The sequence below is a fragment of the Ranitomeya variabilis genome, chromosome 5, assembly GCF_051348905.1.
Source record: "Ranitomeya variabilis isolate aRanVar5 chromosome 5, aRanVar5.hap1, whole genome shotgun sequence".
Classification (NCBI taxonomy): Eukaryota; Metazoa; Chordata; class Amphibia; order Anura; family Dendrobatidae; genus Ranitomeya; species Ranitomeya variabilis.
The window spans coordinates 593707484-593731780 of record NC_135236.1 but is presented as its reverse complement, the minus strand read 5'-3'; the positions used below and the strand labels follow the sequence as shown (position 1 = coordinate 593731780).

At 36.5% G+C, this 24297-nt stretch overlaps 9 non-coding genes across 9 annotated transcripts; all 9 read left to right on the top strand.

Moving 5' to 3' along the window:
• Nucleotides 1–2553: 2553 nt before the first annotated feature.
• On the top strand, nt 2554–2635 carry TRNAL-UAG (transfer RNA leucine (anticodon UAG)). The gene has a single exon. It is a non-coding gene; the product is annotated as a tRNA-Leu (tRNA).
• A 9296-nt stretch (nt 2636–11931) lies between these two features.
• TRNAL-UAG (transfer RNA leucine (anticodon UAG)) lies at nt 11932–12013 on the top strand. The gene has a single exon. It is a non-coding gene; the product is annotated as a tRNA-Leu (tRNA).
• A 2590-nt stretch (nt 12014–14603) lies between these two features.
• TRNAL-UAG (transfer RNA leucine (anticodon UAG)) lies at nt 14604–14685 on the top strand. Its single transcript has one exon. It is a non-coding gene; the product is annotated as a tRNA-Leu (tRNA).
• Nucleotides 14686–16391: 1706 nt separating this feature from the next.
• TRNAL-UAG (transfer RNA leucine (anticodon UAG)) lies at nt 16392–16473 on the top strand. The gene has a single exon. It is a non-coding gene; the product is annotated as a tRNA-Leu (tRNA).
• A 1254-nt stretch (nt 16474–17727) lies between these two features.
• Nucleotides 17728–17809, top strand: TRNAL-UAG (transfer RNA leucine (anticodon UAG)). The gene has a single exon. It is a non-coding gene; the product is annotated as a tRNA-Leu (tRNA).
• A 1254-nt stretch (nt 17810–19063) lies between these two features.
• TRNAL-UAG (transfer RNA leucine (anticodon UAG)) lies at nt 19064–19145 on the top strand. Its single transcript has one exon. It is a non-coding gene; the product is annotated as a tRNA-Leu (tRNA).
• Nucleotides 19146–20399: 1254 nt separating this feature from the next.
• Nucleotides 20400–20481, top strand: TRNAL-UAG (transfer RNA leucine (anticodon UAG)). Its single transcript has one exon. It is a non-coding gene; the product is annotated as a tRNA-Leu (tRNA).
• Nucleotides 20482–21735: 1254 nt separating this feature from the next.
• Nucleotides 21736–21817, top strand: TRNAL-UAG (transfer RNA leucine (anticodon UAG)). The gene has a single exon. It is a non-coding gene; the product is annotated as a tRNA-Leu (tRNA).
• A 2132-nt stretch (nt 21818–23949) lies between these two features.
• On the top strand, nt 23950–24031 carry TRNAL-UAG (transfer RNA leucine (anticodon UAG)). The gene has a single exon. It is a non-coding gene; the product is annotated as a tRNA-Leu (tRNA).
• Nucleotides 24032–24297: the final 266 nt, after the last annotated feature.

Sequence of the window (24297 nt, the reverse complement as noted above, 5' to 3'; positions counted from 1 at the left end):
GGTATCAGCGTACTCAGGACAAATTGCACAACATTTTTTGGGGTCCAATTTCTTCTCTTACCCTTGGGAAAATAAAAAATTGGGGGCAAAAAGATCATTTTTGTGAAAAAATATGATTTTTTATTTTTACGGCTCTGCATTATAAACTTCTGTGAAGCACTTGGTGGGTCAAAGTGCTCACCACACATCTAGATAAGTTCCTTAGGGGGTCTACTTTCCAAAATGGTGTCACTTGTAGGGAGTTTCAATGTTTAGGCACATCAGGGGCTCTCCAAACGCAACATGGCGTCCCATCTCAATTCCAGTCAATTTTGCATTGAAAAGTCAAATGGCGCTCCTTCCCTTCCAAGCTCTGCCATGCGCCCAAACAATGGTTTACACCCACATATGGGGTATCAGCGTACTCAGGACAAATTGCACAACATTTTTTGGGGTCCAATTTCTTCTCTTACCCTTGGGAAAATAAAAAATTGGGGGCGAAAAGATCATTTTTGTGAAAAAATATGATTTTTTATTTTTACGGCTCTGCATTATAAACTTCTGTGAAGCACTTGGTGGGTCAAAGTGCTCACCACACATCTAGATAAGTTCCTTAGGGGGTCTACTTTCCAAAATGGTGTCACTTGTAGGGAGTTTCAATGTTTAGGCACATCAGGGGCTCTCCAAACGCAACATGGCGTCCCATCTCAATTCCAGTCAATTTTGCATTGAAAAGTCAAATGGCGCTCCTTCCCTTCCAAGCTCTGCCATGCGCCCAAACAATGGTTTACACCCACATATGGGGTATCAGCGTACTCAGGACAAATTGCACAACATTTTTTGGGGTCCAATTTCTTCTCTTACCCTTGGGAAAATAAAAAATTGGGGGCAAAAAGATCATTTTTGTGAAAAAAATATGATTTTTTATTTTTACGGCTCTGCATTATAAACTTCTGTGAAGCACTTGGTGGGTCAAAGTGCTCACCACACATCTAGATAAGTTCCTTAGGGGGTCTACTTTCCAAAATGGTGTCACTTGTAGGGAGTTTCAATGTTTAGGCACATCAGGGGCTCTCCAAACGCAACATGGCGTCCCATCTCAATTCCAGTCAATTTTGCATTGAAAAGTCAAATGGCGCTCCTTCCCTTCCAAGCTCTGCCATGCGCCCAAACAATGGTTTACACCCACATATGGGGTATCAGCGTACTCAGGACAAATTGCACAACATTTTTTGGGGTCCAATTTCTTCTCTTACCCTTGGGAAAATACAAAATTGGGGGCGAAAAGATCATTTTTGTGAAAAAATATGATTTTTTATTTTTACGGCTCTGCATTATAAACTTCTGTGAAGCACTTGGTGGGTCAAAGTGCTCACCACACATCTAGATAAGTTCCTTAGGGGGTCTACTTTCCAAAATGGTGTCACTTGTAGGGAGTTTCAATGTTTAGGCACATCAGGGGCTCTCCAAACGCAACATGGCGTCCCATCTCAATTCCAGTCAATTTTGCATTGAAAAGTCAAATGGCGCTCCTTCCCTTCCAAGCTCTGCCATGCGCCTAAACAATGGTTTACACCCACATATGGGGTATCATCGTACTCAGGACAAATTGTACAACAACTTTGGGGGTCCATTTTCTCCTGTTACCCTTGGTAAAATAAAACAAATTGGAGCTGAAATAAATTTTGTGTGAAAAAAAGTTAAATGTTCATTTTTATTTAAACATTCCAAAAATTCCTGTGAAACACCTGAAGGGTTAATAAACTTCTTGAATGTGGTTTTGAGCACCTTGAGGGGTGCAGTTTTTAGAATGGTGTCACACTTGAGTATTTTCTATCATATAGACCCCTCAAAATGACTTCAAATGAGATGTGGTCCCTAAAAAAAAATGGTGTTGTAAAAATGAGAAATTGCTGGTCAACTTTTAACCCTTATAACTCCGTCACAAAAAAAAATTTTGGTTCCAAAATTGTACTGATGTAAAGTAGACATGTGGGAAATGTTACTTATTAAGTATTTTGCGTGACATATGTCTGTGATTTAAGGGCACAAAAATTCAAAGTTGGAAAATTGCAAAATTTTCAAAATTTTCGCCAAATTTCCATTTTTTTCACAAATAAACGCAAGTTATATCGAATAAATTTTACCTTTAACATGAAGTACAATATGTCACGAGAAAACAATGTCAGAATCGCCAAGATCCGTCAAAGCGTTCCAGAGTTATAGCCTCATAAAGGGACAGTGGTCAGAATTGTAAAAATTGGCCCGGTCATTAACGTGCAAACCACCCTTGGGGGTGAAGGGGTTAATCTCACTGCTGCCAGTATTATGAGATCTTGAAATGTTTTTGTACTTATTCTTATGATTTTGCTAGCATGCAAATTAGCATGTGATATAATCTTCTTTTGTATTTGTATGATTTAGCAGTTTTCAGTTAAGATAAAGACCGTTGATAGAATCTTTGTTTTTGCCTAATGTTTAGAGACATGACCATTTTCCAAAATGTACTAATTTTAAATGTTGTCAAATGTACTTCACTTTCTCTAAGGAAGCTTAATTAACCATGCTGTTTAAGGTAGCATGGCCGAGTGGTCTAAGGCGCTGGATTTAGGCTCCAGTCTCTTTGGAGGCGTGGGTTCAAATCCCACTGCTGCCAACATATTGAGGTTTTGAAAACCCTTTCAGCTTATATTTATGACTTTGCTAATAGAAAAATTAGCATATTTTTGTATGAGCGCGTGCTTTGCTTTTTTGGAAAAGACAAAAGATAGAATCATTGCTTTTTCCTTTTTGTTTAGAGACCTATCCATTTTCCACAATGCACAAGTTTAAAATGTAGTCAAATACACTAAACTTACTCTCAGGAAGCTCTTTTAATGATGCATTAGGTAACATGGCCGAGCGGTCTAAGGCGCTGGATTAAGGCTCCAGTCTCTTCGGAGGCGTGGGTTCAAATCCCACTGCTGCCAACATACTGAGGTTTTGAAAACCTTTTCAGCTTATATTTATGATTTTGCTAATAGAAAAATTAGCATATTTTTGTATGAGCGCGTGCTTTGCTTTATTGGAAAAGACAAAAGATAGAATCATTGCTTTTTCCTTTTTGTTTAGAGACCTATCCATTTTCCACAATGCACAAGTTTAAAATGTAGTCAGATACACTAAACTTACTCTCAGGAAGCTCTTTTAATGAAGCATTAGGTAGCATGGCCGAGCGGTCTAAGGCGCTGGATTAAGGCTCCAGTCTCTTCGGAGGCGTTTGTTCAAATCCCACTGCTGCCAGTATTATGAGGTTTTGAGAACCCTTTGATCTAATTCTGAGGATTTTGTATTTCCATGAGTGTGTGCATTTCTGTTTTGGAAAAGACAGTTTTAGACTTTAGTTTAGAGACTTACCTAAATTTTAACAGACTTGTGGGTTCAAATGCCACTAGTATGAGTTCTTTTAAACCTTTTTATCTTATTCTTATAATTATGCTAACATGCAAAATTAGCATATGCTTTAAACCCACTGCTGCCAGTATTATGAGTTCTTGAAATGTTTTTGTACTTATTCTTATGATTTTGCTAACATGCAAATTAGCATGTGATTTAATCTTCTTTTGTATTTGCATGATTTTCCAGTTTTCAGTTCAGATAAAGACTGTTGAAAGAATCCTTGCTTTTTTCTAATGTTTAGAGACATGCCCATTCAAATCCCACTGCTGCCATTATTATGAGGTTTTGAGAACCCTTTGATCTAATTCTTATGATTTTGTATTTTCATGAGTGTGTTAATTTCTGTTTAGGAAAAGACAGTTGAAAGAATCATTGATTTTTCCTATTGTTAAGAGACTTACCCATATTCCAACAGACTTGTGAGTTCAAATCCCACTGCTGCCACTAGTATGAGTTCTTTTAAACCTTTTTATCTCATTCTTATAATTATGCTAACATGCAAAATTAGCATATGCTTTAATCTCACTGCTGCCAGTATTATGAGATCTTGAAATGTTTTTGTACTTATTCTTATGATTTTGCTAGCATGCAAATTAGCATAATAGAACAAAATTTCCCCTGTGGACATAGGGAAATGAAGGTATATGCGCAATGATTAAAATGGAAAAAACTTTATTAAATACAATAAAACACCACACACAAATTGACAGACAAGGAACCTATAAAAACAAAGCAACTACCATGTCAACACAGTATGCATGCAGTATAATTCCATATGGACATTATGAGTGCTGAAAAAAAGGCTCTGCAACGGCTAACTATAGTAAGGATGTACGATTTTTGAAAACAATGGATAAAGTGCAAATATGGTGAACCTCAAGTTTATCCCAAGTAACTAATGGGTCCCATTATGCATATCTCATATGACACCATCATACTATAAATATTTAGCCAAAGTCAAAACATACATGGATACAATTCCGAGCCGTTTATAGTTCAGCATAACAACTTACATGCAAAATAGAAGAATATTGTGTGACCGTGTTGCCACCCCGACAGCGCCGTTTCGCCAATCCAGGCTTCTTCCTTATGGGGGCACGTGTGTTATAACTGTAGCAGCTATCCCTTATATGTGGTCACTGATTGTGCATGGAGGTGTGTGTCAGGCACCGCCGCGTCCCGGATGTTGTACGGCGCATGCGCCGGTTTTCGGCCGCTCGTGCAACTAGCGTGGTTCTCTAGCACACGCCCCTGGTCAGCAGGCGTCAAGCGCCTACGTCACCCTGTGGGCGGGGCTAGAGTCCACCGTGCGGCCGAACCCGGGGCATGCGCACCACTCCGAGGCTGCAGCTCAACAGCCTGCATATCGCTACAGCGATGGAGCGCCGTTGGTAAGAGGCGTGGCTAGCAAAGGCCAAAGCAGGACAATGAACCGCCCATGTTATACTATGATTGATATTACTATTTGTTATTCAGCATTTAAAAATGCTGAATACTAAACTAATTGCCACCAATGTATTAATATATCAATGGCCCAAACAAAGCCTAAGTCTATAACAGCTAGAGGGCAGAGATACAATTAGATATCTATAAAGATGGTAATGTAGGGTTCTGAATGACCATACTACCAAACATGAACTATACCCAGAATTGCTGAACAAGGGTTTGCAACATCATAGAATTATGTGCGATGCCATCCTAAACCACCACATATATGCAACCATAGAATTAGAAAAGGAAAAGAAAAAGAAACAAAAACACAAAAGGATGAATACAGATAAAATACAATACAGCATGCCCAGTAAGCTACATTTGACTGAATAGATATCCACCCTATATCCCCAATATTCTATTAAAATGTCTATGTATGAAACACTTATAAACACAGCCAACATATCTATCCATCTATATATTGGTGGGTAAGTAATGCTGAGGTGGGATTCGGCTTAATTTTCTTAGTCCATAGTCCATTACTGCGATGAAATTCCCATGCTGTAGAAAAACTGAAACCCAACACCAAATGTGTGCACCTACAATGAAAAAACACAGTTAAAATCTAACACACTAAAAACTGCACAGAATGTACATTGTGAACCAGTGTCTATGGCCCAATGATCTCATATGACTACTAATTTAGATAAATCCAGAAAGGACAAATGCGGGGGATACTCTGTATTGTCTGTAAAGCGGGGTTGCTGACGAAATTATATCCATTCCGTTATAGACACAAATCACGATCTCAGTCCCCATGGAGTCAAGGGTAATTCACCTACTAGATTAAACCAAAAACCAAAGTAAATAACGATACACGCGTAAGGGGTACATAAAGGGGTGGATGTATCCTTATAAAAATGAGCTGAAACCCATTGTTTCGTTAAGTCCCTGAGGGGCAAGGGTCCCAAGTTGATAAATCCACCTGCTTTCTTTCCTTGCCAGAATTCTACCCAGATTACCACCCCTGTCATTCAGGGTAATCTGATCGATGGCTTGTATTTTAAGACCATTCGGATCAGACTTATGGAACAGCCTAAAATGTTTTGGCAATGTCTTAAGTTGGTGAATGTCTTCTATATTAGCTGACTTCTCAATATCAAGGACATGTTCCCTTGTGCGTAGTTTAAGCTCACGCGTGGTGAGCCCAATGTAAATCTTGTTGCACGGGCATTGTGCGTGGTATACCACGCCTTTTGAACAGCAAGTAAGATATTCACGTATGGAATATGTCCTTGACCCGTCGAAATTGACAAAGGAAGTGCTCTGGATATGATTTCTGCACGCTTTACATCTCCTACATGGAAAGAATCCCTTTCTAGTTGGTAAATATCTGTTGCCAGTCACTTTCGTCTCTGAGTAGTGGCTATGGACTAAAATGTCCTTCAAGTTACGGGCCCTTCTAGGTGTGATAGCTGGATATTTAGGGAGGGTCTTTTTGAGAATAGGGTCACTAAGCAAGATGTTCCAGTGCCTACGAAAAATTGCTATCAACTCTGGCCACTGTTTATTATAATTGGTAATGAACCTCACCTGATTTTCATTCTTGCTACACCTAGATACCCTGCTACCATATAATAATTCCTCTCTAGGGGTTTTCTCGGCTCTTTTATATCCTTTTTTAATTTGTCTTTTACTGTAGCCTCGATCTAAAAACCGCTGGGCTAGGTCAGTTGCTTGTGATTGAAAATTACCATCAGTGGCACAGATTTTTTTGACCCTCAAAAATTGGCCGATAGGGATCCCATTAATAGTTGGTTTATAATGGGCTGATGACGCATGGAGCAAGGTATTAGTGGCAGTTGGTTTTCTAAACACATTAGTTATTATTCTGCCATTTGGGGCTACTGTCATATCTAGATCCAAAAAATCTAAAGATCTCCCCCACTTGTAAGTTAATTTGATGTTATAATTATTTTGATTTAATTTATCCATCAACGATGTAAGTTGGTCAGTGCTACCCTCCCATACAAAAAGGACATCGTCTATATAACGACTCCATCCTTGTACCATGTCCATCTCCTCCATTTGTTCATCCTGAAAGATTTCTTTTTCCCAAAATCCCATAAAAAGATTGGCGTAGGTGGGGGCACAAGTTGCGCCCATTGCCGTTCCTTGTTTTTGAAGGAAAATCGTCTTATTAAAAATGAAAAAATTATGTTCTAATACAAATTGCAACAGGGTCAAAATCAAATCAATGAGGGGTTTGTCCAAATTGCTTTGGTTTAAATAATAGGCAACTGCCTTTAAACCGTCCACATGCCTGATAGATGAGTACAGCGCTTCTACATCAGCTGTTACTAACATAGCTCCCTCTTCTAAATAAATCGAATCCAACCTTTTTAAAACAGATGTAGTATCTTTAACATACGATGGCAATGTTAAAACTAAAGGTTGGAGATAATAATCTATGATGGTACAGATTGATTCACAAAGGCTTTCCTTACCAGAAACTATCGGTCTCCCTGGGGGATCATTGGAATCCTTATGTAGTTTTGGTAGGAGGTAAAATGTGGCCATTTTAGGTTGCAATTTAATGATATATTCCAATAAACGCTTTGGAATGATCCCCTCTTCATACGCCCCTTCTAAAATCCCAATGAGTTCTTGTTGGAATTGAATGGAAGGATTGTAAGACATCTTTTTGTAACAAGATTTGACTGATAGTATTTTGTCCGCTTGTTTTTCATAAAGGTCGATAGGCCAAATTACCGTATTACCACCTTTGTCCGCCTGTTTTATTACTACATTCTTAAGATTTTGAAGTTCTCTCAGAGCCAGATGTTCATCCCTATTTAGATTAGAATTCCAACTAGGGCTATTGGGTAATGCCTCAATTTCTTTGGTGACCATTTTCGTAAAGACATCTACTGCCGAACATGTGTTAAAATTTGGGAATGTTTTTGATTTCATGACTAGATGGATAGGGAACTTACCAATCTCTGTTTGAGCGTTTTCTTCAAGTAGCTCTTCAAGATCCCTCAATGCCTCTCGTTCCATATCAGGAGAACAAGAGAGTTCCGAATCAGCTTTATGATGTATTTTTTGGAGGACTATTTTGCGGGCAAAAAGGTGTAGGTCTTTTACCACCGTGAATTTGTCTAGTGTGGAGGAAGGGGAAAACGTTAAACCCTTTTCTAATAGTTTAATCTGGGTTGTCGATAGTGTATGTTTTGACAAATTGACTACCTTCATGCGGTCATCAGTCCGTTTAGTCTTCTTTTTTGAGAAGATATCAGCATATTTTCTGTTGTTCCCGACTCTTGTCCGCATGAAGTAGTCACTTGTATTTTCCGTTTCACTGCACGAAGTGCTACTTTCTGAACCTGATTCTCTCTCATTTAGCATTGTATCGCCACTAGGTGGTGCCACATTGGATCTTTTTTTGGGGAATTGCCACTTATAAATTCTGTCCGTTTCATAGTCCTTAGAATCTCTTAAAAATTTTTTTAATTTAAATTGGCTGATATCGTTCTCCCACTTATCTATGTCCTTCTCTATAGCCTGTAGATAGTTTTCCAATTTTTCAGAGTTGAGATGTTTTTTAAGATTCTTATGCGTATCATCAATTTCTTTGTCAATCAGATTCAATGTCATTGAATTTTTATCAATTATAATTTTGATAAATTCTAAGGAGCAGGTGGTAGCTGCTTTTTTCCATCTTTGTATTAGTTCTACATCCTCTAACTCAAAGGAGGGATATACTTGTACCCGAAGGCCCCTGGGGATGATGTTACGTTCAATGTAATTTTCTAAAGCAGTTTTATTCCACCATGTTTTGAGTTTTCTATGTACCACATTTTTGTAGTGGGTCATCAGGTCACGATTATCTGTATTACCATCCTGTGCAGCAAAGGTTCCCTGTCTGAATAAGTCCGTGGCTTTGGACCGCCAGGATGTTTCCCTAGCCTTAAGGTCCATCTCAAGTAACCAGGGAAATCTGTTAGAAAACAGTAGCAAACATATAAATAACATAAGTCCCAATTGTTTTAAATACCTCAATAGAGTATAATAGAACAAAATTTCCCCTGTGGACATAGGGAAATGAAGGTATATGCGCAATGATTAAAATGGAAAAAACTTTATTAAATACAATAAAACACCACACACAAATTGACAGACAAGGAACCTATAAAAACAAAGCAACTACCATGTCAACACAGTATGCATGCAGTATAATTCCATATGGACATTATGAGTGCTGAAAAAAAGGCTCTGCAACGGCTAACTATAGTAAGGATGTACGATTTTTGAAAACAATGGATAAAGTGCAAATATGGTGAACCTCAAGTTTATCCCAAGTAACTAATGGGTCCCATTATGCATATCTCATATGACACCATCATACTATAAATATTTAGCCAAAGTCAAAACATACATGGATACAATTCCGAGCCGTTTATAGTTCAGCATAACAACTTACATGCAAAATAGAAGAATATTGTGTGACCGTGTTGCCACCCCGACAGCGCCGTTTCGCCAATCCAGGCTTCTTCCTTATGGGGGCACGTGTGTTATAACTGTAGCAGCTATCCCTTATATGTGGTCACTGATTGTGCATGGAGGTGTGTGTCAGGCACCGCCGCGTCCCGGATGTTGTACGGCGCATGCGCCGGTTTTCGGCCGCTCGTGCAACTAGCGTGGTTCTCTAGCACACGCCCCTGGTCAGCAGGCGTCAAGCGCCTACGTCACCCTGTGGGCGGGGCTAGAGTCCACCGTGCGGCCGAACCCGGGGCATGCGCACCACTCCGAGGCTGCAGCTCAACAGCCTGCATATCGCTACAGCGATGGAGCGCCGTTGGTAAGAGGCGTGGCTAGCAAAGGCCAAAGCAGGACAATGAACCGCCCATGTTATACTATGATTGATATTACTATTTGTTATTCAGCATTTAAAAATGCTGAATACTAAACTAATTGCCACCAATGTATTAATATATCAATGGCCCAAACAAAGCCTAAGTCTATAACAGCTAGAGGGCAGAGATACAATTAGATATCTATAAAGATGGTAATGTAGGGTTCTGAATGACCATACTACCAAACATGAACTATACCCTGAATTGCTGAACAAGGGTTTGCAACATCATAGAATTATGTGCGATGCCATCCTAAACCACCACATATATGCAACCATAGAATTAGAAAAGGAAAAGAAAAAGAAACAAAAACACAAAAGGATGAATACAGATAAAATACAATACAGCATGCCCAGTAAGCTACATTTGACTGAATAGATATCCACCCTATATCCCCAATATTCTATTAAAATGTCTATGTATGAAACACTTATAAACACAGCCAACATATCTATCCATCTATATATTGGTGGGTAAGTAATGCTGAGGTGGGATTCGGCTTAATTTTCTTAGTCCATAGTCCATTACTGCGATGAAATTCCCATGCTGTAGAAAAACTGAAACCCAACACCAAATGTGTGCACCTACAATGAAAAAACACAGTTAAAATCTAACACACTAAAAACTGCACAGAATGTACATTGTGAACCAGTGTCTATGGCCCAATGATCTCATATGACTACTAATTTAGATAAATCCAGAAAGGACAAATGCGGGGGATACTCTGTATTGTCTGTAAAGCGGGGTTGCTGACGAAATTATATCCATTCCGTTATAGACACAAATCACGATCTCAGTCCCCATGGAGTCAAGGGTAATTCACCTACTAGATTAAACCAAAAACCAAAGTAAATAACGATACACGCGTAAGGGGTACATAAAGGGGTGGATGTATCCTTATAAAAATGAGCTGAAACCCATTGTTTCGTTAAGTCCCTGAGGGGCAAGGGTCCCAAGTTGATAAATCCACCTGCTTTCTTTCCTTGCCAGAATTCTACCCAGATTACCACCCCTGTCATTCAGGGTAATCTGATCGATGGCTTGTATTTTAAGACCATTCGGATCAGACTTATGGAACAGCCTAAAATGTTTTGGCAATGTCTTAAGTTGGTGAATGTCTTCTATATTAGCTGACTTCTCAATATCAAGGACATGTTCCCTTGTGCGTAGTTTAAGCTCACGCGTGGTGAGCCCAATGTAAATCTTGTTGCACGGGCATTGTGCGTGGTATACCACGCCTTTTGAACAGCAAGTAAGATATTCACGTATGGAATATGTCCTTGACCCGTCGAAATTGACAAAGGAAGTGCTCTGGATATGATTTCTGCACGCTTTACATCTCCTACATGGAAAGAATCCCTTTCTAGTTGGTAAATATCTGCTGCCAGTCACTTTCGTCTCTGAGTAGTGGCTATGGACTAAAATGTCCTTCAAGTTACGGGCCCTTCTAGGTGTGATAGCTGGATATTTAGGGAGGGTCTTTTTGAGAATAGGGTCACTAAGCAAGATGTTCCAGTGCCTACGAAAAATTGCTATCAACTCTGGCCACTGTTTATTATAATTGGTAATGAACCTCACCTGATTTTCATTCTTGCTACACCTAGATACCCTGCTACCATATAATAATTCCTCTCTAGGGGTTTTCTCGGCTCTTTTATATCCTTTTTTAATTTGTCTTTTACTGTAGCCTCGATCTAAAAACCGCTGGGCTAGGTCAGTTGCTTGTGATTGAAAATTACCATCAGTGGCACAGATTTTTTTGACCCTCAAAAATTGGCCGATAGGGATCCCATTAATAGTTGGTTTATAATGGGCTGATGACGCATGGAGCAAGGTATTAGTGGCAGTTGGTTTTCTAAACACATTAGTTATTATTCTGCCATTTGGGGCTACTGTCATATCTAGATCCAAAAAATCTAAAGATCTCCCCCACTTGTAAGTTAATTTGATGTTATAATTATTTTGATTTAATTTATCCATCAACGATGTAAGTTGGTCAGTGCTACCCTCCCATACAAAAAGGACATCGTCTATATAACGACTCCATCCTTGTACCATGTCCATCTCCTCCATTTGTTCATGCCCATTTTCCAAAATGTACTAATTTTAAATGTTGTCAAATGTACTTCACTTTCTCTAAGGAAGCTTAATTAACCATGCTGTTTAAGGTAGCATGGCCGAGTGGTCTAAGGCGCTGGATTTAGGCTCCAGTCTCTTTGGAGGTGTGGGTTCAAATCCCACTGCTGCCAACATACTGAGGTTTTGAAAACCTTTTCAGCTTATATTTATGATTTTGCTAATAGAAAAATTAGCATATTTTTGTATGAGTGCGTGCTTTGCTTTTTTGGAAAAGACAAAAGATAGAATCATTGCTTTTTCCTTTTTGTTTAGAGACCTATCCATTTTCCACAATGCACAAGTTTAAAATGTAGTCAGATAAACTAAACTTACTCTAAGGAAGCTCTTTTAATGATGCATTAGGTCGCATGGCCGAGCGGTCTAAGGCGCTGGATTAAGGCTCCAGTCTCTTCGGAGGCGTGGGTTCAAATCCCACTGCTGCCAGTATTATGAGGTTTTGAGAACCCTTTGATCTAATTCTGAGGATTTTGTATTTCCATGAGTGTGTGCATTTCTATTTTGGAAAAGACAGTTTTAGACTTTAGTTTAGAGACTTACCTAAATTTTAACAGACTTGTGGGTTCAAATGCCACTAGTATGAGTTCTTTTAAACCTTTTTATCTTATTCTTATAATTATGCTAACATGCAAAATTAGCATATGCTTTAAACCCACTGCTGCCAGTATTATGAGTTCTTGAAATGTTTTTGTACTTATTCTTATGATTTTGCTAACATGCAAATTAGCATGTGATTTAATCTTCTTTTGTATTTGCATGATTTTCCAGTTTTCAGTTCAGATAAAGACTGTTGAAAGAATCCTTGCTTTTTTCTAATGTTTAGAGACATGCCCATTCAAATCCCACTGCTGCCATTATTATGAGGTTTTGAGAACCCTTTGATCTAATTCTTATGATTTTGTATTTTCATGAGTGTGTTAATTTCTGTTTAGGAAAAGACAGTTGAAAGAATCATTGATTTTTCCTATTGTTAAGAGACTTACCCATATTCCAACAGACTTGTGAGTTCAAATCCCACTGCAGCCACTAGTATGAGTTCTTTTAAACCTTTTTATCTCATTCTTATAATTATGCTAACATGCAAAATTAGCATATGCTTTAATCTCACTGCTGCCAGTATTATGAGATCTTGAAATGTTTTTGTACTTATTCTTATGATTTTGCTAGCATGCAAATTAGCATGTGATATAATCTTCTTTTGTATTTGTATGATTTAGCAGTTTTCAGTTAAGATAAAGACCGTTGATAGAATCTTTGTTTTTGCCTAATGTTTAGAGACATGCCCATTTTCCAAAATGTACTAATTTTAAATGTTGTCAAATGTACTTCACTTTCTCTAAGGAAGCTTAATTATCCATGCTGTTTAAGGTAGCATGGCCGAGTGGTCTAAGGCGCTGGATTTAGGCTCCAGTCTCTTTGGAGGCGTGGGTGCAAATCCCACTGCTGCCAACATATTGAGGTTTTGAAAACCTTTTCAGCTTATATTTATGATTTTGCTAACAGAAAAATTAGCATATTTTTGTATGAGTGCGTGCTTTGCTTTTTTGGAAAAGACAAAAGATAGAATCATTGCTTTTTCCTTTTTGTTTAGAGACCTATCCATTTTCCACAATGCACAAGTTTAAAATGTAGTCAGATACACTAAACTTACTCTAAGGAAGCTCTTTTAATGATGCATTAGGTCGCATGGCCGAGCGGTCTAAGGCGCTGGATTAATGCTCCAGTCTCTTCGGAGGCGTGGGTTCAAATCCCACTGCTGCCAGTATTATGAGGTTTTGAGAACCCTTTGATCTAATTCTGAGGATTTTGTATTTCCATGAGTGTGTGCATTTCTATTTTGGAAAAGACAGTTTTAGACTTTAGTTTAGAGACTTACCTAAATTTTAACAGACTTGTGGGTTCAAATGCCACTAGTATGAGTTCTTTTAAACCTTTTTATCTTATTCTTATAATTATGCTAACATGCAAAATTAGCATATGCTTTAAACCCACTGCTGCCAGTATTATGAGTTCTTGAAATGTTTTTGTACTTATTCTTATGATTTTGCTAACATGCAAATTAGCATGTGATTTAATCTTCTTTTGTATTTGCATGATTTTCCAGTTTTCAGTTCAGATAAAGACTGTTGAAAGAATCCTTGCTTTTTTCTAATGTTTAGAGACATGCCCATTCAAATCCCACTGCTGCCATTATTATGAGGTTTTGAGAACCCTTTGATCTAATTCTTATGATTTTGTATTTTCATGAGTGTGTTAATTTCTGTTTAGGAAAAGACAGTTGAAAGAATCATTGATTTTTCCTATTGTTAAGAGACTTACCCATATTCCAACAGACTTGTGAGTTCAAATCCCACTGCTGCCACTAGTATGAGTTCTTTTAAACCTTTTTATCTCATTCTTATAATTATGCTAACATGCAAAATTAGCATATGCTTTAATCTCACTTCTGCCAGTATTATGAGATCTTGAAATGTTTTTGTACTTATTCTTATGATTTTGCTAGCATGCAAATTAGCATGTGATATAATCTTCTTTTGTATTTGTATGATTTAGCAGTTTTCAGTTAAGATAAAGACCGTTGATAGAATCTTTGTTTTTGCCTAATGTTTAGAGACATGCCCATTTTCCAAAATGTACTAATTTTAAATGTTGTCAAATGTACTTCACTTTCTCTAAGGAAGCTTAATTGTCCATGCTGTTTAAGGTAGCATGGCCGAGTGGTCTAAGGCGCTGGATTTAGGCTCCAGTCTCTTTGGAGGCGTGGGTTCAAATCCCACTGCTGCCAACATATTGAGGTTTTGAAAACCTTTTCAGCTTATATTTATGATTTTGCTAACAGAAAAATTAGCATATTTTTGTATGAGTGCGTGCTTTGCTTATTTGGAAAAGACAAAAGATAGAATCATTGCTTTTTCCTTTTTGTTTAGAGACCTATCCATTTTCCACAATGCACAAGTTTAAAATGTAGTCAGATACACTAAACTTACTCTAAGGAAGCTCTTTTAATGATGCATTAGGTCGCATGGCCGAGCGGTCTAAGGCGCTGGATTAAGGCTCCAGTCTCTTCGGAGGCGTGGGTTCAAATCCCACTGCTGCCAGTATTATGAGGTTTTGAGAACCCTTTGATCTAATTCTGAGGATTTTGTATTTCCATGAGTGTGTGCATTTCTGTTTTGGAAAAGACAGTTTTAGACTTTAGTTTAGAGACTTACCTAAATTTTAACAGACTTGTGGGTTCAAATGCCACTAGTATGAGTTCTTTTAAACCTTTTTATCTTATTCTTATAATTATGCTAACATGCAAAATTAGCATATGCTTTAAACCCACTGCTGCCAGTATTATGAGTTCTTGAAATGTTTTTGTACTTATTCTTATGATTTTGCTAACATGCAAATTAGCATGTGATTTAATCTTCTTTTGTATTTGCATGATTTTCCAGTTTTCAGTTCAGATAAAGACTGTTGAAAGAATCCTTGCTTTTTTCTAATGTTTAGAGACATGCCCATTCAAATCCCACTGCTGCCATTATTATGAGGTTTTGAGAACCCTTTGATCTAATTCTTATGATTTTGTATTTTCATGAGTGTGTTAATTTCTGTTTAGGAAAAGACAGTTGAAAGAATCATTGATTTTTCCTATTGTTAAGAGACTTACCCATATTCCAACAGACTTGTGAGTTCAAATCCCACTGCTGCCACTAGTATGAGTTCTTTTAAACCTTTTTATCTCATTCTTATAATTATGCTAACATGCAAAATTAGCATATGCTTTAATCTCACTGCTGCCAGTATTATGAGATCTTGAAATGTTTTTGTACTTATTCTTATGATTTTGCTAGCATGCAAATTAGCATGTGATTTAATCTTCTTTTGTATTTGCATGATTTTCCAGTTTTCAGTTCAGATAAAGACTGTTGAAAGAATCCTTGCTTTTTTCTAATGTTTAGAGACATGCCCATTCAAATCCCACTGCTGCCATTATTATGAGTTTTTGAGAACCCTTTGATCTAATTCTTATGATTTTGTATTTTCATGAGTGTGTTAATTTCTGTTTAGGAAAAGACAGTTGAAAGAATCATTGATTTTTCCTATTGTTAAGAGACTTACCCATATTCCAACAGACTTGTGAGTTCAAATCCCACTGCTGCCACTAGTATGAGTTCTTTTAAACCTTTTTATCTCATTCTTATAATTATGCTAACATGCAAAATTAGCATATGCTTTAATCTCACTGCTGCCAGTATTATGAGATCTTGAAATGTTTTTGTACTTATTCTTATGATTTTGCTAGCATGCAAATTAGCATGTGATATAATCTTCTTTTGTATTTGTATGATTTAGCAGTTTTCAGTTAAGATAAAGACCGTTGATAGAATCTTTGTTTTTGCCTAATGTTTAGAGACATGCCCATTTTCCAAAATGTACTAATTTTAAATGTTGTCAAATGTACTTCACTTTCTCTAAGGAAGCTTAATTATCCATGCTGTTTAAGGTAGCATGGCCGAGTGGTCTAAGGCGCTGGATTTAGGCTCCAGTCTCTTTGGAGGCGTGGGTTCAAATCCCACTGCTGCCAACTTATTGAGGTTTTGAAAACCTTTTCAGCTTATATTTATGATTTTGCTAACAGAAAAATTAGCATATTTTTGTATGAGTGCGTGCTTTGCTTTTTTGGAAAAGACAAAAGATAGAATCATTGCTTTTTCCTTTTTGTTTAGAGACCTATCCATTTTCCACAATGCACAAGTTTAAAATGTAGTCAGATACACTAAACTTACTCTAAGGAAGCTCTTTTAATGATGCATTAGATCGCATGGCCGAGCGGTCTAAGGCGCTGGATTAAGGCTCCAGTCTCTTCGGAGGCGTGGGTTCAAATCCCACTGCTGCCAGTATTATGAGGTTTTGAGAACCCTTTGATCTAATTCTGAGGATTTTGTATTTCCATGAGTGTGTGCATTTCTATTTTGGAAAAGACAGTTTTAGACTTTAGTTTAGAGACTTACCTAAATTTTAACAGACTTGTGGGTTCAAATGCCACTAGTATGAGTTCTTTTAAACCTTTTTATCTTATTCTTATAATTATGCTAACATGCAAAATTAGCATATGCTTTAAACCCACTGCTGCCAGTATTATGAGTTCTTGAAATGTTTTTGTACTTATTCTTATGATTTTGCTAACATGCAAATTAGCATGTGATTTAATCTTCTTTTGTATTTGCATGATTTTCCAGTTTTCAGTTCAGATAAAGACTGTTGAAAGAATCCTTGCTTTTTTCTAATGTTTAGAGACATGCCCATTCAAATCCCACTGCTGCCATTATTATGAGGTTTTGAGAACCCTTTGATCTAATTCTCATGATTTTGTATTTTCATGAGTGTGTTAATTTCTGTTTAGGAAAAGACAGTTGAAAGAATCATTGATTTTTCCTATTGTTAAGAGACTTACCCATATTCCAACAGACTTGTGAGTTCAAATCCCACTGCTGCCACTAGTATGAGTTCTTTTAAACCTTTTTATCTCATTCTTATAATTATGCTAACATGCAAAATTAGCATATGCTTTAATCTCACTGCTGCCAGTATTATGAGATCTTGAAATGTTTTTGTACTTATTCTTATGATTTTGCTAGCATGCAAATTAGCATGTGATATAATCTTCTTTTGTATTTGTATGATTTAGCAGTTTTCAGTTAAGATAAAGACCGTTGATAGAATCTTTGTTTTTGCCTAATGTTTAGAGACATGCCCATTTTCCAAAATGTACTAATTTTAAATGTTGTCAAATGTACTTCACTTTCTCTAAGGAAGCTTAATTATCCATGCTGTTTAAGGTAGCATGGCCGAGTGGTCTAAGGCGCTGGATTTAGGCTCCAGTCTCTTTGGAGGCGTGGGTTCAAATCCCACTGCTGCCAACATATTGAGGTTTTGAAAACCTTTTCAGCTTATATTTATGATTTTGCTAACAGAAAAATTAGCATATTTTTGTATGAGTGCGTGCTTTGCTTTTTTGGAAAAGACAAAAGATAGAATCATTGCTTTTTCCTTTTTGTTTAGAGACCTATCCATTTTCCACAATGCACAAGTTTAAAATGTAGTCAGATACACTAAACTTACTCTAAGGAAGCTCTTTTAATGATGCATTAGGTCGCATGGCCGAGCGGTCTAAGGCGCTGGATTAAGGCTCCAGTCTCTTCGGAGGCGTGGGTTCAAATCCCACTGCTGCCAGTATTATGAGGTTTTGAGAACCCTTTGATCTAATTCTGAGGATTTTGTATTTCCATGAGTGTGTGCATTTCTATTTTGGAAAAGACAGTTTTAGACTTTAGTTTAGAGACTTACCTAAATTTTAACAGACTTGTGGGTTCAAATGCCACTAGTATGAGTTCTTTTAAACCTTTTTATCTTATTCTTATAATTATGCTAACATGCAAAATTAGCATATGCTTTAAACCCACTGCTGCCAGTATTATGAGTTCTTGAAATGTTTTTGTACTTATTCTTATGATTTTGCTAACATGCAAATTAGCATGTGATTTAATCTTCTTTTGTATTTGCATGATTTTCCAGTTTTCAGTTCAGATAAAGACTGTTGAAAGAATCCTTGCTTTTTTCTAATGTTTAGAGACATGCCCATTCAAATCCCACTGCTGCCATTATTATGAGGTTTTGAGAACCCTTTGATCTAATTCTTATGATTTTGTATTTTCATGAGTGTGTTAATTTCTGTTTAGGAAAAGACAGTTGAAAGAATCATTGATTTTTCCTATTGTTAAGAGACTTACCCATATTCCAACAGACTTGTGAGTTCAAATCCCACTGCTGCCACTAGTATGAGTTCTTTTAAACCTTTTTATCTCATTCTTATAATTATGCTAACATGCAAAATTAGCATATGCTTTAATCTCACTGCTGCCAGTATTATGAGATCTTGAAATGTTTTTGTACTTATTCTTATGATTTTGCTAGCATGCAAATTAGCATGTGATATAATCTTCTTTTGTATTTGTATGATTTAGCAGTTTTCAGTTAAGATAAAGACCGTTGATAGAATCTTTGTTTTTGCCTAATGTTTAGAGACATGCCCATTTTCCAAAATGTACTAATTTTAAATGTTGTCAAATGTACTTCACTTTCTCTAAGGAAGCTTAATTATCCATGCTGTTTAAGGTAGCATGGCCGAGTGGTCTAAGGCGCTGGATTTAGGCTCCAGTCTCTTTGGAGGCGTGGGTTCAAATCCCACTGCTGCCAACATATTGAGGTTTTGAAAACCTTTTCAGCTTATATTTATGATTTTGCTAACAGAAAAATTAGCATATTTTTGTATGAGTGCGTGCTTTGCTTTTTTGGAAAAGACAAAAGATAGAATCATTGCTTTTTCCTTTTTGTTTAGAGACCTATCCATTTTACACAATGCACAAGTTTAAAATGTAGTCAGATACACTAAACTTACTCTAAGGAAGCTCTTTTAATGATGCATTAGGTTGCATGGCCGAGCGGTCTAAGGAGCTGGATTAAGGCTCCAGTCTCTTCGGAGGCGTGGGTTCAAATCCCACTGCTGCCAGTATTATGAGGTTTTGAGAACCCTTTGATCTAATTCTGAGGATTTTGTATTTCCATGAGTGTGTGCATTTCTGTTTTGGAAAAGACAGTTTTAGACTTTAGTTTAGAGACTTACCTAAATTTTAACAGACTTGTGGGTTCAAATGCCACTAGTATGAGTTCTTTTAAACCTTTTTATCTTATTCTTATAATTATGCTAACATGCAAAATTAGCATATGCTTTAAACCCACTGCTGCCAGTATTATGAGATCTTGAAATGTTTTTGTACTTATTCTTATGATTTTGCTAACATGCAAATTAGCATGTGATTTAATCTTCTTTTGTATTTGCATGATTTTCTAGTTTTCAGTTCAGATAAAGACTGTTGAAAGAATCCTTGCTTTTTTCTAATGTTTAGAGACATGCCCATTCAAATCCCACTGCTGCCATTATTATGAGGTTTTGAGAACCCTTTGATCTAATTCTTATGATTTTGTATTTTCATGAGTGTGTTAGTTTCTGTTTAGGAAAAGACAGTTGAAAGAATCATTGATTTTTCCTATTGTTAAGAGACTTACCCATATTCCAACAGACTTGTGAGTTCAAATCCCACTGCTGCCACTAGTATGAGTTCTTTTAAACCTTTTTATCTCATTCTTATAATTATGCTAACATGCAAAATTAGCATATGCTTTAATCTCACTGCTGCCAGTATTATGAGATCTTGAAATGTTTTTGTACTTATTCTTATGATTTTGCTAGCATGCAAATTAGCATGTGATATAATCTTCTTTTGTATTTGTATGATTTAGCAGTTTTCAGTTAAGATAAAGACCGTTGATAGAATCTTTGTTTTTGCCTAATGTTTAGAGACATGCCCATTTTCCAAAATGTACTAATTTTAAATGTTGTCAAATGTACTTCACTTTCTCTAAGGAAGCTTAATTAACCATGCTGTTTAAGGTAGCATGGCCGAGTGGTCTAAGGCGCTGGATTTAGGCTCCAGTCTCTTTGGAGGCGTGGGTTCAAATCCCACTGCTGCCAACATATTGAGGTTTTGAAAACCTTTTCAGCTTATATTTATGATTTTGCTAACAGAAAAATTAGCATATTTTTGTATGAGTGCGTGCTTTGCTTTTTTGGAAAAGACAAAAGATAGAATCATTGCTTTTTCCTTTTTGTTTAGAGACCTATCCATTTTACACAATGCACAAGTTTAAAATGTAGTCAGATACACTAAACTTACTCTAAGGAAGCTCTTTTAATGATGCATTAGGTCGCATGGCCGAGCGGTCTAAGGCGCTGGATTAAGGCTCCAGTCTCTTCGGAGGCGTGGGTTCAAATCCCACTGCTGCCAGTATTATGAGGTTTTGAGAACCCTTTGATCTAATTCTGAGGATTTTGTATTTCCATGAGTGTGTGCATTTCTGTTTTGGAAAAGACAGTTTTAGACTTTAGTTTAGAGACTTACCTAAATTTTAACAGACTTGTGGGTTCAAATGCCACTAGTATGAGTTCTTTTAAACCTTTTTATCTTATTCTTATAATTATGCTAACATGCAAAATTAGCATATGCTTTAAACCCACTGCTGCCAGTATTATGAGATCTTGAAATGTTTTTGTACTTATTCTTATGATTTTGCTAACATGCAAATTAGCATGTGATTTAATCTTCTTTTGTATTTGCATGATTTTCTAGTTTTCAGTTCAGATAAAGACTGTTGAAAGAATCCTTGCTTTTTTCTAATGTTTAGAGACATGCCCATTCAAATCCCACTGCTGCCATTATTATGAGGTTTTGAGAACCCTTTGATCTAATTCTTATGATTTTGTATTTTCATGAGTGTGTTAGTTTCTGTTTAGGAAAAGACAGTTGAAAGAATCATTGATTTTTCCTATTGTTAAGAGACTTACCCATATTCCAACAGACTTGTGAGTTCAAATCCCACTGCTGCCACTAGTATGAGTTCTTTTAAACCTTTTTATCTCATTCTTATAATTATGCTAACATGCAAAATTAGCATATGCTTTAATCTCACTGCTGCCAGTATTATGAGATCTTGAAATGTTTTTGTACTTATTCTTATGATTTTGCTAGCATGCAAATTAGCATGTGATATAATCTTCTTTTGTATTTGTATGATTTAGCAGTTTTCAGTTAAGAAAAAGACCGTTGATAGAATCTTTGTTTTTGCCTAATGTTTAGAGACATGCCCATTTTCCAAAATGTACTAATTTTAAATGTTGTCAAATGTACTTCACTTTCTCTAAGGAAGCTTAATTAACCATGCTGTTTAAGGTAGCATGGCCGAGTGGTCTAAGGCTCTGGATTTAGGCTCCAGTCTCTTTGGAGGCGTGGGTTCAAATCCCACTGCTGCCAACATATTGAGGTTTTGAAAACCTTTTCAGCTTATATTTATGATTTTGCTAACAGAAAAATTAGCATATTTTTGTATGAGTGCGTGCTTTGCTTTTTTGGAAAAGACAAAAGATAGAATCATTGCTTTTTCCTTTTTGTTTAGAGACCTATCCATTTTCCACAATGCACAAGTTTAAAATGTAGTCAGATACACTAAACTTACTCTAAGGAAGCTCTTTTAATGATGCATTAGGTCGCATGGCTGAGCGGTCTAAGGCGCTGGATTAAGGCTCCAGTCTCTTCGGAGGCGTGGGTTCAAATCCCACTGCTGCCAGTATTATGAGGTTTTGAGAACCCTTTGATCTAATTCTGAGGATTTTGTATTTCCATGAGTGTGTGCATTTCTGTTTTGGAAAGACAGTTATAGACTTTAGTTTAGAGACTTACCTAAATTTTAACAGACTTGTGGGTTCAAATGCCACTAGTATGAGTTCTTTTAAACCTTTTTATCTTATTCTTATAATTATGCTAACATGCAAAATTAGCATATGCTTTAAACCCACTGCTGCCAGTATTATGAGTTCTTGAAATGTTTTTGTACTTATTCTTATGATTTTGCTAACATGCAAATTAGCATGTGATTTAATCTTCTTTTGTATTTGCATGATTTTCCAGTTTTCAGTTCAGATAAAGACTGTTGAAAGAATCCTTGCTTTTTTCTAATGTTTAGAGACATGCCCATTCAAATCCCACTGCTGCCATTATTATGAGGTTTTGAGAACCCTTTGATCTAATTCTGAGGATTTTGTATTTCCATGAGTGTGTGCATTTCTGTTTTGGAAAGACAGTTATAGACTTTAGTTTAGAGACTTACCTAAATTTTAACAGACTTGTGGGTTCAAATGCCACTAGTATGAGTTCTTTTAAACCTTTTTATCTTATTCTTATAATTATGCTAACATGCAAAATTAGCATATGCTTTAAACCCGCTGCTGCCAGTTTTATGAGATCTTGAAATGTTTTTGTACTTATTCTTATGATTTTGCTAACATGCAAATTAGCATGTGATTTAATCTTCTTTTGTATTTGCATGATTTTCTAGTTTTCAGTTCAGATAAAGACTGTTGAAAGAATCCTTGCTTTTTTCTAATGTTTAGAGACATGCCCATTCAAATCCCACTGCTGCCATTATTATGAGGTTTTGAGAACCCTTTGATCTAATTCTTATGATTTTGTATTTTCATGAGTGTGTTAGTTTCTGTTTAGGAAAAGACAGTTGAAAGAATCATTGATTTTTCCTATTGTTAAGAGACTTACCCATATTCCAACAGACTTGTGAGTTCAAATCCCACTGCTGCCACTAGTATGAGTTATTTTAAACCTTTTTATCTCATTCTTATAATTATGCTAACATGCAAAATTAGCATATGCTTTAATCTCACTGCTGCCAGTATTATGAGATCTTGAAATGTTTTTGTACTTATTCTTATGATTTTGCTAGCATGCAAATTAGCATGTGATTTAATCTTCTTTTGTATTTGCATGATTTTCCAGTTTTCAGTTCAGATAAAGACTGTTGAAAGAATCCTTGCTTTTTTCTAATGTTTAGAGACATGCCCATTCAAATCCCACTGCTGCCATTATTATGAGTTTTTGAGAACCCTTTGATCTAATTCTTATGATTTTGTATTTTCATGAGTGTGTTAATTTCTGTTTAGGAAAAGACAGTTGAAAGAATCATTGATTTTTCCTATTGTTAAGAGACTTACCCATATTCCAACAGACTTGTGAGTTCAAATCCCACTGCTGCCACTAGTATGAGTTCTTTTAAACCTTTTTATCTCATTCTTATAATTATGCTAACATGCAAAATTAGCATATGCTTTAATCTCACTGCTGCCAGTATTATGAGATCTTGAAATGTTTTTGTACTTATTCTTATGATTTTGCTAGCATGCAAATTAGCATGTGATATAATCTTCTTTTGTATTTGTATGATTTAGCAGTTTTCAGTTAAGATAAAGACCGTTGATAGAATCTTTGTTTTTGCCTAATGTTTAGAGACATGCCCATTTTCCAAAATGTACTAATTTTAAATGTTGTCAAATGTACTTCACTTTCTCTAAGGAAGCTTAATTATCCATGCTGTTTAAGGTAGCATGGCCGAGTGGTCTAAGGCGCTGGATTTAGGCTCCAGTCTCTTTGGAGGCGTGGGTTCAAATCCCACTGCTGCCAACTTATTGAGGTTTTGAAAACCTTTTCAGCTTATATTTATGATTTTGCTAACAGAAAAATTAGCATATTTTTGTATGAGTGCGTGCTTTGCTTTTTTGGAAAAGACAAAAGATAGAATCATTGCTTTTTCCTTTTTGTTTAGAGACCTATCCATTTTCCACAATGCACAAGTTTAAAATGTAGTCAGATACACTAAACTTACTCTAAGGAAGCTCTTTTAATGATGCATTAGATCGCATGGCCGAGCGGTCTAAGGCGCTGGATTA